This window comes from Mobula hypostoma, chromosome 13 (assembly GCF_963921235.1).
Source record: "Mobula hypostoma chromosome 13, sMobHyp1.1, whole genome shotgun sequence".
In the NCBI taxonomy this organism is placed as follows: Eukaryota; Metazoa; Chordata; class Chondrichthyes; order Myliobatiformes; family Myliobatidae; genus Mobula; species Mobula hypostoma.
In genome coordinates, this window is record NC_086109.1 from 92,074,728 (window position 1) to 92,091,090 (window position 16,363).

At 43.7% G+C, this 16,363-nt stretch overlaps 1 long non-coding RNA gene across 3 annotated transcripts in view; it reads right to left on the reverse strand.

Moving 5' to 3' along the window:
- LOC134355781 (uncharacterized) overlaps positions 1-16,363 on the reverse strand; it is a 106,012-nt gene that overhangs the window by 78,689 nt on the left and 10,960 nt on the right. For all 3 annotated transcript variants that reach the window (XR_010020187.1, XR_010020188.1, XR_010020186.1), the window contains exon 2: positions 7,748-7,935. This is a non-coding gene — a long non-coding RNA (uncharacterized LOC134355781). The remainder of the gene's footprint in view (positions 1-7,747; positions 7,936-16,363) is intronic.

The following is a 16,363-nucleotide window of genomic DNA, read 5'->3' on the forward strand; positions in this document are numbered from 1 at the left end:
ATGGAGGGTCAGACACCCTGAGCCAATAGACTGGTCCTGGACTTATTTTCCATCTGGCATAGTTTGCATTTTGTTGTCTGATTGTTTGTGGTTTTTGTATTGCTATATTTATGCTCTATTCTTGGTTGGTGCAGCTGTAACAAACCCAATTTCCCTTGGGATTAATAAAGTATATCTACCTAGCTATCTAACTGATGGCTCAAAATGCATGGCACAGAGAAGGAGGAGTGAACAGTAAGTAGGAGTACGTCACACTGCGAACTGCCCTCTTATCCATCCTTTTACGTATGCAAGGAACAAGAGCGACAGCAGAGTAGGGTGAGTAAATGTTGTTATTGAGTTATGTTAGTAATGGTACATGCTGGGCAGCTTACAGTATGAGAGTGACAAATTGGGCCCTCCAAGGTGAAAACATGCTCACTCAAAAGCCCATGCAAAAAAAAAAGAGACTGTGCGTAGGAGGCACAATTAATTCAATACAGTTCACATCCCATCAGAAACCTCCTGCCTCATCGGTCACCTTAGAACTCACACAACCAGAATGGAGGGTAGTCATCCCCCATCATCAAGAACTGCCTGAGAAAAATCTGAATCGGAATCCGCTTTTTTATCACTGTCATAAAATTTGCTCTTTTACAGCAGTAGTTTAGTACAATCCATAAAAAGTACTACAAGTTACAATAAGGAATATTAAAATATAAAACATCCTCATTATTGTGTGATGTGTCGTATGACATGGATGATCATGGTCTTCCTTCTGTCTAGTTCTATTAAGTTCTTCAAAACTTTTGCCTGTCCATTCCTTGATGTAACTCATGAATGTCATGTGCTGTTGACCGTGACATGTTCTTCCATCAATTTTTCCTGTCACTGCAAGATGTTCAAGCTCAGGAAAGTCTGCAGATGCTGGAAATCACGCAAAATGCTTGAGGAACTCAACAGGTCAGGCAACATCTATGGAAAAGAGTAAACAGTTGATGTTTTGGGCAGAAACCCTTCTTCAAACTTCTCTTTCCTCAGTACATGTCCCAGAAAATCCTCTCGGGAGGGGGAGAAGATGGCGGCACAACGACAGCGCACGCAGCCACTTCGGTGATGACATCTGTTATCTGTCAAGTAGGGGACGGTGCACAATTCTGGTTTGATGGAGACAGACGTGAGAGCACAGCGGAACATCTGGAAAACTTCTGAAATGCCCGCTTTGCTGCTGCTGCTACTGTGTGGTAATCGGAATCTCCGGAGCTGAAGGCCCCAAAATCCTCGACTTTGCGTGCTTCAGCGGCCGGGGAGAGGTCGAAGGCACTCGGCAGAGGATGGCGCTTGGGAGGCTGTATCGGAGAGGCTAGTTGGAAGCTTGGAGTTTTCGGATAGATGGACTCAGTGTAAGCTGCTTCCAAGGTATGGGCAAGTTGACGGTGCCTGGAGGTTTATGGCAGGGAGTTTCTCCCTTTTGCCACCTGCTATCAGGGACTCGCGAGTCGATCGACTCGGAAATTTGAGACTTTTTTTTTACTGTGCCCATGGTCCATTCTTTATCAAATTATGGTATTGTTTTGCACTGCTGTAACTATATATTATAATTATGTGGTTCTGTCAGTGTTAGTCTTTGGTCTGTCTTGTTTTCTGTGATATCACTCCGGAGAAACATTGTATCATTTCTTAATGCATGTATGCATTTCTAAATGACAATAAAAGAGGACTGAGTGTTCTCATAATCTAATCTAAATTCCAGCTGCCAGTTCCTGATTAATAATATCAGCTCTCTTCTCATTCCAGTTTTTTTGCAACGCTTTCTCTTTTGTTACTCTGTCCTTCCACGACATTTTCATCATTCTTGTAAAAAGAAAACACATCTGCAGTTTTGAGGTTCCCCTGATTTTTCTTTGATGTTGTCCAACATTTGCTTCCATAAAAATTTAAATAAGTCATGCAGAAAGAGAGCAAAATAGAAAGGCAGTGTTCATGACTTCATGGTCCATTCAGAAATTGCCGATCAGAGGTGGAGAAGGTCAGAAACTTTAAATTCATCAGCGTTACCATTTCATGAGAATCTGTCCTGGGCCAGCACGTAAATGCCATGACAAAATAGGCAGGGTGGCACCTCTACTATTTAGAAGTTGGTGCAGATTTGGTTTGTCACCTAAAACATTTTCGAACTTCTAAAGATGCTCAGTGGAGAGTATCCTGACCAGCTGTATCACGGCTCGGTAAGGAAACATCAATGCCCTCAAATGGAAAGCCCTACAAAGAGTGGTGGATACAGCCCAGTCCATCACAGGAAAATCCCTTACGTCTGTGGTGGGAAAGCTGTTGGAAAAGGTTCTTAGAGATAGGATCTATGGGCATTCAGAGAATCATGGTCTGATCAGGGACAGACAGCATGGCTTTGTGAAGGGCAGATCGTGTCTAACAAACCTGATAAAGTTCTTTGAGGAGGTGACCAGGCATATAGATGAGGGTAGTGCAGTGGATGTGATCTATATGGATTTTAGTAAGGCATTTGACAAGGTTCCACACGGTAGGCTTATTCAGAAAGTTAGAAGTTTGGCCAGGTGGATTCAGAATTGGCTTGCCTGCAGAAGGCAGAGGGTGGTGGTGGAGGGAGTACATTCATATTGGAGGATTGTGACTAGTGGTGTCCCACAAGGATCTGTTTTGGGACCTCTACTTTTCGTGATTTTTATTAATGACCTGGATGTGGGGGTAGAAGAGTGGGTTGGCAAGTTTGCAGACGACACAGAGGTTGGTGGTGTTGTGGATAGTGTAGAGGATTGTCAAAGATTGCAGAGAGACATTGATAGGATGCAGAAGTGGGCTGAGAAGTGGCAGATGGAGTTCAACCCAGAGAAGTGTGAGGTGGTACACTTTGGAAGGACAAACTCCAAGGCAGAGTACAAAGTAAATGGCAGGATACTTGGTAGTGTGGAGGAGCAGAGGGATCTGGGGGTACATGTCCACAGATCCCTGAAAGTTGCCTCACAGGTGGATAGGGTAGTTAAGAAAGCTTATGGGGTGTTAGCTTTCATAAGTCGAGGGATAGAGTTTAAGAGTCGTGATGTAATGATGCAGCTCTATAAAACTCTGGTTAGGCCACACTTGGAGTACTGTGTCCAGTTCTGGTCACCTCACTATAGGAAGGATGTGGAAGCATTGGAGAGGGTACAGAGGAGATTTACCAGGATGCTGCCTGGTTTAGAAAGTATGCATTATGATCAGAGATTAAGGGAGCTAGGGCTTTACTCTTTGGAGAGAAGGAGGATGAGAAGAGACATGATAGAGGTGTACAAGATAATAAGAGGAATAGATAGAGTGGATAGCCAGCGCCTCTTCCCCAGGGCACCACTGCTCAATACAAGAGGACATGGCTTTAAGATAAGGGGTGGGAAGTTCAAGGGGGATATCAGAGGAAGGTTTTTTACTCAGAGAGTGGTTGGTGCGTGGAATGCACTGCCTGAGTCAGTGGTGGAGGCAGATACACTAGTGAAGTTTAAGAGACTACTAGACAGGTATATGGAGGAATCTAAGGTGGGGTCTTATATGGGAGGCAGGGTTTGAGGGTCGGCACAACATTGTGGGCTGAAGGGCCTGTACTGTGCTGTACTATTCTATGTTCTGTGTTCTGTGTTTAAACACTGAGCACATCTACAAGGAGCACTGCCACAAGAAAGCGGCATCCATCATCAAGGAACCCCACTATTCAGGCCATGCTCTTTTCTTGCTGCTGCCATTGGGAAGAAGGTATAGGAACCTTGGGTCCAACGTCACCTGGTTCATGAACAGTTATTACCCTTCAACCATCAGGCTCCTATACGAGTGTGGACAATTTTGCTCACCTCAACACTGAACTGATTCCACAGCTGGAGGGGAAGGTCTCCCTTCCCCTGAGAAGCAGGCACTCTGTCTGGCTGCAGCTGATGTGAGAAAGACCACAGCGGACTGAACCCACGTAAAGCTGTGGGGCCTGATAATGTACCTGGTCGGTTTCTGAGGGACTATGCAGCCCAGTAAACCGAGGTTCTAACAGACATCCTCCACATCTCTCTGGAAAAGCCCACTGTCCTCTCAGGCTTCAAGATGGCCACCAATTACCCAAGATGGGCGGTTGGTTATGGATGGCATTAAATCCCATTGTCCTGCTACATTGGACCCTTTCCAGTTTGCTTATTGCTCAAATAGGTCCACTGATGAAGCTTTAGCCTCTGCACTCCACTCTGTCCTGTCCCACCTGGAAAATGGTGCGTCAGACACCAGGATGCTGTGTATTGACTTCAGCTCAATGTTTAATACAACTTGATTCGTGATGGATAAACGGTTCTCATTAGGCCTCTATAAATGGATCCTGGACTTCTTGACAAAAAGGCCACGGTCAGGCCGAGTTGGCAGAATCATCTCTTGCTCCATTACATTGGGCACCGGTGCTCCCCAGGGCTTTGTGTGTGTGATCAGCCCGCTGCTGTTCACGCTGCGGACATATGACTGCGCTGCTCGATCCAGTTCAAACCGAATCACCAAGCTCGCTGATGACACAACAGCAGTTGGGCTCATCAACAGCGACGAGGTGACGGCATACGGAGCGGCTGGTGAAATGGTGTAAGCACAGCAATCTGAGTCTCCTTGTGGACAAGACCGAAAAAGATGGTTCTGAAACTTGGTCCAGGGGAATGCCGTTTTGCTTGGTGGTATACATGTGTATGGTTGAATGATAATAGCCTTAACTTGAACTTGAACTTGTGGACTCACATTCAAGGACTCACGTTCTCAGTATTATTTATTTACTGAGTTCCTGTCAGTTTGACCCAGTCTGGCTATCCTCCTCTGACCTCTCTCATCATCAAGGCGTTTTTGCTCACAGACCTGCCAGTCACTGGATATGTTTTTATTTTTCGCACCATTCTCAGTAAACTCTAGAGAGACTGTTGTGCATGAAAGTCCCAGGAGATCAGCAGCTTTTGAGATACTCGAACCACTCCGTCTGGAACTAACAATCATTCCACGGTCCAAGTCACTCAGATCATATTTCTTCCCCATTCTGATGTTTGGTCTGAACAACAACTGAGCCCCTTAACCATGTTTTTCCGCACATGATGGGCTGATTAGAGCTGGTGTGCAGGTATACCCAATAGAGTGACCGCTGAGCGTACTTACATTGCTGTAAACATTAGTGGGCTAGATAAAATCCATACAGAGCTTGGAGACGATTAATATTTTCAGTTATTTTATTTCTTTTCTACTTGGCATACATTAAGGTTTATAGGAGATTAGTATGCCTCCCTTCCTGCCTTCCAATGGCGATTAAATGTATTTTATTGACTGTAGAGCACTCTGTTATGTTGGGAAAAAAGCTATAAGAATTCAAGTCTGTCTTCAATTCAAAAAGAATCCTCAATGTGCAATTGTCATATCCTGTGTGTGAGATCTGAGAAGGTTGTTTTGTCTGTGCGGACACTTAGTTAAATTTTCATATGCATCAATATTTTCCTTTTGTGCCTGAGAAATGTTACAGCTAGGTAACCTGGAAAGCATGTCAAAGCTTTATTTAATGTTCCTTTTTCTGGGCTTGGCTGCCGGTGCCATTTGGCCTGGAGTGTTTGTGCTCACTCTGTTTTTGTGGAAGCTATTTGTGGAGTGAATCCTTCACAGTTAACTTGGTAAATTGGCCTATTATCACTAGCATGTACTGAGAGACGGTGAAAAACTTGGTCTTGCACGCCGTCCAAGAATTAGGGCTGAGAGGGAAAATGGATCAGCCCTGATGAAATGGAAGAGCAGACTCAATGGGCCGAATGGCCTAATTCTGCTCCTATATCTTATAGTCTTATGTTGAATACCTGCAAAGGAATGAACCTCAGTGTTGTTTGTACGTACTTTGATAATAAATTTACTTTACTTTGAACTTTGAATGCAGAATAAGTAAAGCTACAAAGAAAGTGCAGTGCTGGCAGACAAAAGGTGTGAGGCTGTGACACACTAGATTGTTTTAGATTAGATTAGTTTTATTTGCCACATCTACATCGAAGCACACTGTGAAATATGTTGTTTTGATTTAACAACCAACACAGCCTGATGATTGCTCAGCTCTGGTCACCTCACTACAGGAAGGATGTGGATACTATAGAGAGAATGCAAGGGGAGATTTACAAGGATGTTGTTTTGATTGGAGAGTGTACTTTATGAGAATAGGTTGAGTGAACTCGGCATTTTCTCCTTGGAGCGACGGAGGATGAGAGGTGACCTGATAGAGGTGTACAAGATGATGAGAGGCATTGATCGTGTGGATAGCCAGAGGCTTTTTCCCAGGGCTGAAATGGCTAACACAAGGGAGCATGGTTTTAAGGTGCTTAGAAATAGGTACCGAGGGGATGTCAGGGGTAAGTTTTTCACACAGAGTGGTGGATGTGTGGGATTCACTGCCAACAGCGGAGGTGGAAGCAGACACAATAGGGTCTTTTAAGATCCTCTTAGGTACATGGAGCTTAGAAGAATAGAGGGCTATGCGCCAGGGAAATTCAAGGCAGTTTCTAGAGTAGGTTGCATGATTGGCTCAACATTGTGTGCCGAAGGGCCTGTGGGTTTCTGTGGTTCTATAATTGTGTTAACGGCAGTCCACAAGTGTCACTGTGCTTCTGACATCAATATAGCATGCCCACAACTCGTTAACCGTAGCCTTAACCCCGCTAGTGATGTAAAGTGCAGCGTTAACCTTTATGTTACCATGCCATCCTACGAGGAAACAGGAAATCAATTCACAAATAGCAGAAGCAGTATTATGGAAACATCAGAATTCATGTCACAAAGAATCCCACCAATGAGCACATTTACAAGGAGCCCTGCCACAAGGAAGCAGCATCCATTATCAAGCAACCCCCACCATCCAAGGCCAGGCTCTCTCCTCACATGTTACCTTCAATAGACAATAGACAATAGGTGCAGGAGTAGGCCATTCAGCCCTTCGAGCCAGCACCGCCATTCACTGTGATCATGGCTGATCATCCACAATCAGTATCCAGTTCCTGCCTTATCTCCATATCCCTTCACTCCGCTATCTTTAAGAGCTCTATCTAACACTTTTTTGAAAGGGTCCAGAGAATTGGCCTCCACTGCCTTCTGAGGCAGAGCATTCCACAGAACCACAACCCTCTGTGTGAAAAAGACAAACTTTGACGAACTTCTACAGATGCACAGTGGAGAGCATCCTGACTGTTTGCATCATGGAAACACCAATGCCCAAGAACAGAAACGTTGACAGAAGGTGGTGGACAGGACCTCATCGTAGGCAAAGCCCTCCCCATCATTGAGCTCACTTGCACGGGCCGTTGCCACCATCGAGGCCACGCTCTCTTCTCACTACTACCATCCGATAGAAGGTACAAGGAGCCTTAGGTCCCACACCACCAGGTTCAGGAACAGTTATTACCCCTTAACCATCAGGTCCCACACCACCAGGTTCAGGAACAGTTATTACCCCTCAACCATCAGGTCCCACACCACCAGGTTCAGGAACAGTTATTACCCCTCAACCATCAGGTCCCACACCACCAGGTTCAGGAACAGTTATTACCCTCAACCATCAGGTCCCACACCACCAGGTTCAGGAACAGTTATTACCCCTCAACCATCAGGTCCCACACCACCAGGTTCAGGAACAGTTATTACCCCTCAACCATCAGGTCCCACACCACCAGGTTCAGGAACAGTTATTACCCCTCAACCATCAGGATCCTGAACCAGCGTGGATAACTTCACTTACCTCGACACTGAACTGATTCCACAACCTACAGATTCACTTTCAAGGACTCTTTGCAACTCATGTCCTCTGTAGCTTTGTTTTTGATTTGCTGAGTTTGTCTTCCTTTGTATATTGGTTGTTTGTCAGTCTCTGTTTATGTAGAGTTTTTCATAAATGCCATTGTATTTCTTTATATTTCCTGTCAGTGCCTGCAATAAAATGAATCTCAAAATAATTTATGGTAATATATAGTACTTTGATAATAAATTTGAACTTTATGTGGTTTATTTTGTCCAGTAACGTTCTGAATTAGCAGCTAAAATCTGGGGCAGTTAATCTATGAACTTGAATGCCACTATGCAGCTGGGGAATTTAGATTTAAATCATTAAATAAATCTGGAATTTAAAGAGAAATCTATTCTGAGTAACAATAAGTATGAAACAGCCAGATTGTTATAGCACCCAATCTGTTCACCAATGTCCCTCAGAGAAGGAGACCTGCCATCCTTACCCGCTCTAGCCTATGCTGTGACTCCAAACCCTTCAATGCAGTTGACTCTGAATTCAAGGGCAATTAGCAATGGACATTAAGCGCCAGCCACCGTGAGGACCACAACCTTGTCATGGTTTGGAGGCCTGCATGCCTCAGTGGCCTGGAGAACTGTGTTGGCTGGAGTCTGGGCTTTATGCTTTGCCTCTTGGTAGGGTCACCCATGCCAGACAGGTCAAAGGGTAGAGGTCAGAATAACAGTGGTCCACAAATCCTTCATGTTCGGGGGTTCAGCTTAAGGCTAACAACCCTGACTAATCAAACAAAACTGTTATAGAAACAGCAATGAAACGTCCTTCAACATCCATGTGCAACAGTATTTCGGAGTCTCCAGCCGGGACTTAAATGACTGACAGTGGACTGAGAGGAAGCTACTGATACGATAACGGAAACCGTGAATGGAAGATCTTCATTGCTGCCCTAAATGCCAGCAGCAATATGTGGAGTTTAGAAGAATACGGTCAGGGAAGGGATCTCATTGAAACCAAATTAATATTGAAAGGCCAAGATAGAGTGGATGTGGAGAGGCTGTTTCCTGTAGTGGAGGAGCCTAGGGACCGAGGGCACAGCCTCAGAATAGAAGGATATCCCTTTAGAGCACAGCTGAGGAGAAATTTCTTTAGCCAGAAGGTGGTGAATCTGTGGAATTCATTGCCACAGACGGCTGTGGAGGCCAAGTCATTGGGTATATTTAAAGCAGAGATTGATAGGTTCTTGATTAGTAAAGATGTCAAAGGTTACAAGGAGAAGTCCTGAGAAAGGGGTTGAGAGGAAAAATAAATGAGCCCTGGTGGAATAGTGGAGCAGACTCAATGGGCCGAATGGCATAATTCTGCTCCTGTATCTTATGGTCTTATATTTAAAGCAGAGGTTGACAGGCAGTTAATTAGTGAAGGTGTCAAAGGTTATAGGGGAAAGCAGGAGAGTGGAGTTGAGCCGTGATTGAATGGCAGAAACCAAATGCCAGTCTAAACAACCATGGGATTATTCCCACTTTCCTGCTCCTGGCCATTAGCTTTGAAGGTTACTGCAAATGCAGTTAGCATTTAAATGTGGAGCGGGCTTCTGTTTCCACTTGGCCCTGAACACAGTCTGGGGAAATTAAGCGAAACCTCAATGATATTAGGAGAGGAAAATGAAGGGTGGGGTGTAAAGTGAAAAGAGATGGGTTAAAGAGGGAGCTAAGATCAGGGAAGGTGCTGACTCCTACCAGAACCCAATGAGATGGATTTATTACCACTCCGGAGAAGGTCCTCTCATTCCGTCGTAGCTCAAAGTTTCATAACTTTATTTGGAACATAGAACGTAGAACAGTACAGCACAGTGCAGGCCTACTCTAACCTACTCTAAGATCAAACCAGCCCTTCTCTATCATCCATGTTCGAAGTACGTATACTTTATACAACCTTGAGATTGGTCTTTTCAGAAGCAGCCGCAAACAAAAATCCCAAGAACGCGTGGAAACAAAAGACTGTCAATGACACCCATTGCAGAGGGGAAAGAAAACAAATTATGGGAACAATAAAAGTAGGCAAATAGAATTCTGAACTGAAGTTCACGAACGTGAGTCCACAGCTATGAAGACAGTCATCACTGCAGCTGATGCAGGAGCCCGTTAGTTGCAGGTCACATTCTGCGTAGACCTTGCAGGCCAGCGAGCCGAACACTGTCCTGACCCCGACACTCAGACCGAAGCAATAGAGACAGAAGTCCACTGTACTTTTAAATATCCTGTCTAACTGTCTATCTGTTCCTAATAGATCTCTATCCATCACCGCCTCTGGCAACACCTTTCACTCACCCACCATTCTCTGTGTTAAAAAGCCTGCTTCTGACATCCCCCTGTTATGTTTTGTAACTTTAAAAGATTAACCTAATTCAACGGAAGACACGGGAGTCCGGAAATGTGGGTCTAACTTCATGTTTACTTTTTATTAAGGTCCGCACGCTTCACGTGATAACATATGCGATTCATGTGTAGTATTTATATATATATAAAACCTGTAATGAATTATTTAAACAAACAAGAATGCTTAATCAATCAAATAATATATATATAAGATTACTCAAATATTATTGAAATATTAAATACACAGCACCCCCCGCCTCTACTTTCCTCCAATCACCTTAAGTTTATGCTCTCTCATAGTAGCCACTTCTGCCCTGGGGAAAAGGTCTTTGGCTGTCCAATCGATCTATGCCTCTTATCATCTTGACACTTATATCAAGTCACCTCTCAATCTCCTTCACTCCAAAGAGAAAAGCCCTAGCTCACTCAACCTAACCTCATAAGGCATGCTCTCTAATCCCGGCAGCATCCTGGTAACCAACTTCCCTCGGGATCAATGAAGTATGACTATGAGTATGACTAAATCTCCCCTGCACTCTCTCTAAAGCTTCCACATCCTTCCTGTAATGAAGTGTCTGGAATTGAAAACAATAGCCCTAGAGCTGTCTAACTAGAACTTTATAGAGCTGCAACATTTTATTTATTTCTCTGTTCTACTGTGAATGCCTGCAAGAAAATGAATCTCAAGGTTGTATATGGTGATACATGCATACTTTGATAATACACTTGTTTTGAGCTTTGAACTTTAAACTTTGACATGACCCCTTGGCTCTTGAACTCAATCCTCCGACTATTTTGTTTGTGCCAACTAGCATTGAAATGCATTTCCTGTCAGCAGTCACTGGATATTGGTATTGGAATTGGTTTATTATTGTCACACGTACCAAGATACAGTGAAAAGCTTGTCTTGCAGACTGTTCATACAGATCTGATCATTAGACAGTGCATTGAGGTAGAACATGGTAAAACAATAACAATGCAGAATAAAGTGTAAAGCTACCGAGAGAATGCCGTACAGGTGAGCGATGAAGTGCAAGATTATAATGAGTTAGATTACGAGTCTAAGAGTCTATCTTATTGTACAAGAGATCTGTCAAGAGTCTGATATCAGTGGGACAGAAGATGTGATATGTGCTTTCAGGCTTTTGTATCTTCTGCCTGTTGGGAGAGGGGAACAGAGACAATGTCCCAGGGGGTGTTCTTCAATTACACTGGTTTTGCATATTGATTGTTTGTCCATCCTGCTGGGCACAGTCTTCACTTGTGTTTTTTATATTTACCCTGAATGCTCAGAAGAAAATGTATCTCAGTGTTGTATATGGTGACATATATGTACTTTGATAAAAAATTTACTTTGAACTTTGTACTTTGAACTTCTATACTTCTCACTGTACAGTGATAGTGATCAGGAGCAAGTCTCTGGACAAGATCTTTACCCACTGCATGGTCCAGGATCACCTCAATCCTTTAGGGCAGGTGTTCTCTATCCCAGACATCCCACCTCTCCCGGAAGTTCCGGGAGTCTCCCGCATATTGATAGTGGCTCCTTGATGCCTGCAAATTATATACAATACCCCGGAAATTGATGTTTTTGACAGCGAGCGAGAGCAAGCGTGAGAGACAGCGCGAGAACGAGCGCGAGAGACAGCGCGAGAACGAGCGCGAGCACAAGACAGTCAGAGAGAGAGAGAGGGTGTGCCATGGCAGAGTGTTAAAACGTATGTCACCCCAGACTACACTAAAGTGTACCTCTGCCTAATAGGGGTCAAAAATAATGATAATGTTGCTCACTGTTTCTTGCAACAGTGACTTTTCTATTGCCCATTAACCAAAGGGTCCGTAGACACCAGGTGGGGAACCTATGATCCCTCTAAGCTGTGCGTGTGTGGACGTGCACACACGTTTTTCAACCAGCGCACAAAGGAAATTAATGTGTGCACAAAGGGTTAGTTACCTAAAATAATTTAGTAATTTATAATCATACTTATTGAAAATAATCTTTTATCTAAATGTTCCTGTTAACTAGTTAGTCAGCTTTTCAAATACCACAATGCACGTCACTAATTTACGTCACCTCACCTTTCCTTTTCCGGGATCTGGGAGACAATGTTTCGTGGAGTGACAAAGTTAAAGTTTTGCTAAGCCAACAACGTGCAGAAAACGTCACAGTAGATACAAGTTTGCTGTTGACTTTTATAAATAGTCTTTGTGTTCATTTAGAAGAAAGGTTTCCTGAAGATGAGGTACAAGAATGGTCAGCTTTTGATTTCTCCATGATTACAGATTGTGACTTCACATTTGGCGATGAACAAATTAATGCCTTATGTCTAAAATATGATTTTCTAGCTGAAAATACTGTCATAGTTAGACAGTTTAATGATTTCAAATTTTCCATGCAAGAAAAAAATTAAATCCAAACTGATTTCAAACTTCGTACAAATGGTGGCATTTGTACTTCAAAATGAACAGTTTTGTGACCTTGCACAGTTGATGGACATTGGAAGAACCTTTCTTGCACCTAGTTCGGACTGTGAGCGAGGTTTTAGCCTAATGAATCATCTCAAAAACAAGCTGAAAAACCATTTAGGTGAATGTCAAGTTGCATGCCATCTTGGACAATGTCTCCCATCCACTACATAATGTACTGGTTGGGCACAGGAGTACATTCAGCCAGAGACTCATTCCACCGAGATGCAACACAGAGCGTCATAGGAAGTCATTCCTGCCTGTGGCCATCAAACTTTACAACTCCTCCCTTGGAGGGTCAGACACCTTGAGCCAATAGGCTGGTCCTGGACTTATTTCCTGGCATAAATTACATATTACTATTTAACTATTTATGGTTTTATTACTATTTAATTATTTATGGTGCAATTGTAACGAAAACCAATTTCCCCCGGGATCAATAAAGTGTGACTATGACTATTTGGATATGTTAATGAGAATCAAAAGCTCTCAATTGGATGGAAATTCTATTAGTCTAGATAGAGTTTACAAAGAATAGGTAAATGCCAAAGACAGGAGAGAGAAAAAATAACTGAGTGACTTAAATATGTATGTTATTTTATTGTTATTCTGTGCAGTTTTATGTCAAATATTTTGTAAACCTACATAAACTGTGCCATGTGTATGTTCAGTGCGCACATACTTTTGTTACAGGAAAAAAAATTGCACAACATAAGATTTTTGCGCACAGTGACTGCTAAAAATTAGAGGGAACATTGTTGGGAACCCCAGCTTGTAGGCCTCACAAAATTAGTCCAGCTGAGATGAACCAGTTAGGAAATGAAGCAGTCTGGACTCTGCTGAGTAGGCCGACATCACCTGAGACATTTAACTACTTCCTGACTGAGAAAGCAGGACAAAGATTTGTAGCTATAAGAACGCATTCTGTAGCTCAGCCCTGCCGGAGAACAGTGACCCAGATGTGGACATTCACGGTTGGATATCAGATGTCGGAGACAGTGGACGAGGGCCTCTTGCGCAACCCACCCCCCCACCCCTCCCGCAGGTCAGTGAGTTGTTGGTGGGTTCCGGAGTCATAGTTCCACGTGGGCAGGAGGAATGAGTTGCGAATCGGTGAGACCTGAGTCCGATGCCTGGTGAGTCCAGAATTCAAGGCCTAGTGTTCAGTGATTGGTGGGTCCCAGGATTGACACTGACAAATTAGAAGTCTGGAGGTTGAGACCTGTTGGCAAGAGAATTTCTGTGCTTCTGCTGGTCAGGTGTGCTGCTTGGCAGCTGAAGGCCTGGCCCGGGGTTAAAGGACTGGGTATGTGCAGGTGGGAGCTTCCGACTGTAGCAGTGACAGATTGAAAACGGAAGGAGGAGGGAACCCAGGAGGGGGCGATAGGTTACCTTAGACTGTGTTGGTTGTTAACACAAATGATGCATTTTATTGTACGATTCAATGTACACGTGACAACTTGAATCTTGAATCTTGAACATAAACTGCAAAAGCAATGGACTTAATCATTGCTCATATCATCTGATACCGGCGTTCACAATCCAAGCTTGGACAGCGTCCAAGAGTGACATTAATTCCTAGACTTCTCTTTAAGTAACGTGTTGACTAAACCAAGGCACAAAGATGTAATGAGAAATTTTAATCTGGCGCCACCGTTGGAATGCATTCAAATTCTGAAGCTTGTGTTGCAGCTATTAAAAAAATTATAGTGTGGAAAATTAGTTTAATGGCATGTGTTGTTTAATTAAAGTATCAGCACACACTTTGATCTGGGTGCCTTTTGACATCCTATGTTTAGGAAACTCCCCAAGCTGATTCGGAAGGTCTGTAATCGCTGACATTATGACAGGCAGTGAACTCTTCATTAAACAATCGGCTCCACGTAACATGAACTCCTGCTGTCCCCTGTCTGTACTGCCTTGTGACAGGGAGCTTGGTATTTCACCCTGATGTCCCTGGTTCATTCTAAAGGTGGTGGGAGTCTGTGGATACTCGGCTCTGTCCAGCCCTGTCCATGCCTGGTGCCTGGAAGCATGGATTTTCAAGACTTCAATCTCGATGGTACCTAATATCGTGTTCTTGAAGAGCTTCAGCCAATTACATTAACCCCCAGTAAACACCTGTCCTCCTTGCACGCTCAAAACCTTCCCACACACTTGTCTCTGTTAAAGGGTACAGGGTTAATAACAGGTGGTAATCCCAGGAGATTCTGCAGATCACAAACATGAGAAAATCTGCAGATGCTGGAAATCCAAAGCAACGCACACAAGATGCTGGAGGAACTCAGCAGGCCAGGCGGCATCTAAGGAAATGAAAAGACAGTTAAAGTTTTGGGCCCAGTTCCTTTATCGGGACTGAGAATGAAGTGGGGGGGGGGCGGGGAGATGCCAGAATAAAAAGGTGAGGGGAAGGGATGGAAGTTAGCTGGAAGGTGATAGGTGAAGCCAGGTGTGTGGGAAAGGTCAAGGGCTGGAGAAGAAGAAATCTGATCGGAGAACAGAGTGGACCACAGGAGAAAAGATAAGGACGAGGGGACCCAGGTAAAAGGTCAGAGTGGGGAATAGAGGAAGAGGGGTTGGGGAAAATGTGCTTGCCGGAAAGAGACATCGATATTCATGACATCAGGTTGGAGGCTACACAGACAGAAAATAAAGTGTTGCTTCTCCACTCTGAGGGAGGCCTCGTTGTGGCACAAGAGGCCATGGATGCACATGCTGGAAATCCAGTGTAACACGCCCAAAATACCGGAAAACCTCAGCAGTTCAGACAGCATCTATGGAGAGGATTAAACAGTTGGGGCAAAAGTGTTTATTTCTCTGCTCAGCAATCTAATGGATCAAGAGTCCATTTTTAGAGATGGGTCTCCAGAAATCCACCTGGAAAATGCATTTCTAGAGCCCTTTTAGCATGTGGCCTCTAGAAACCCGGAGCAACACACACAAAATGTTGGAGGAACTCAGTAGGTCAGGCAGCATCTATGGAAATGAATAAACAGTCAACCCAAAACGTTAACTCTTTAGATGTTGCTTGACCTGCTGAGTTCCTCTACCATTTTGTGTGTGAACATCTGTAAGGATGGTGTTTGATGAGGTCCAATGAATAGTTAATTGGGCAATCCTAAACCCTTAATGAATTGGAAACATATATAGCAGTTATACACACATTGTAATGCCTGGCTGTAAGGTGTATGTACAGTCTAATTAATGTGCGGATTAGGAGTACAGAGGGTTCTGGTTACAGAGAGCTTATAGGTTGTAAAGTTCTTCACCACTCTAGTTGCCATGGAGATATTTAACTCAGATTAAAAATTCCAGTAACTCAGAGTTAGGAAAACACAGATCCTGATGAAGGGTCTCGGCCCAAAACGTCAACTCCTTGATCAGAATCAGGATTAGGTTTACAATCACCGACATGTGTCATGAAATTTGTTAACTTAGCAGCAGCAGTTCAATGCAATACATAATATAGAAGAAAAATAAATAGATAAATCAATCAATCAATCAATCAATTACAGTATATGTATATTGAATAGATTAACAATTGTGCAAAAATAGAAATAATATATACTAAAAAAAAGTGAGGTAGTGTTCACAGGTTCAATGTCCATTCAGGAATCGGATGGCAGAGGGGAAGAAGCTGTTCCTGAATCGCTGAGTGTGTGCCTTCAGGCTGCTGTACCTCCTTCCTGATGGTAACAGTGAGAAAAGGACATGTCCTGGGTGCTGGGGGTCCTTAATAATGGACGCTGTCTTTCTGAGACACCGCTCCTTG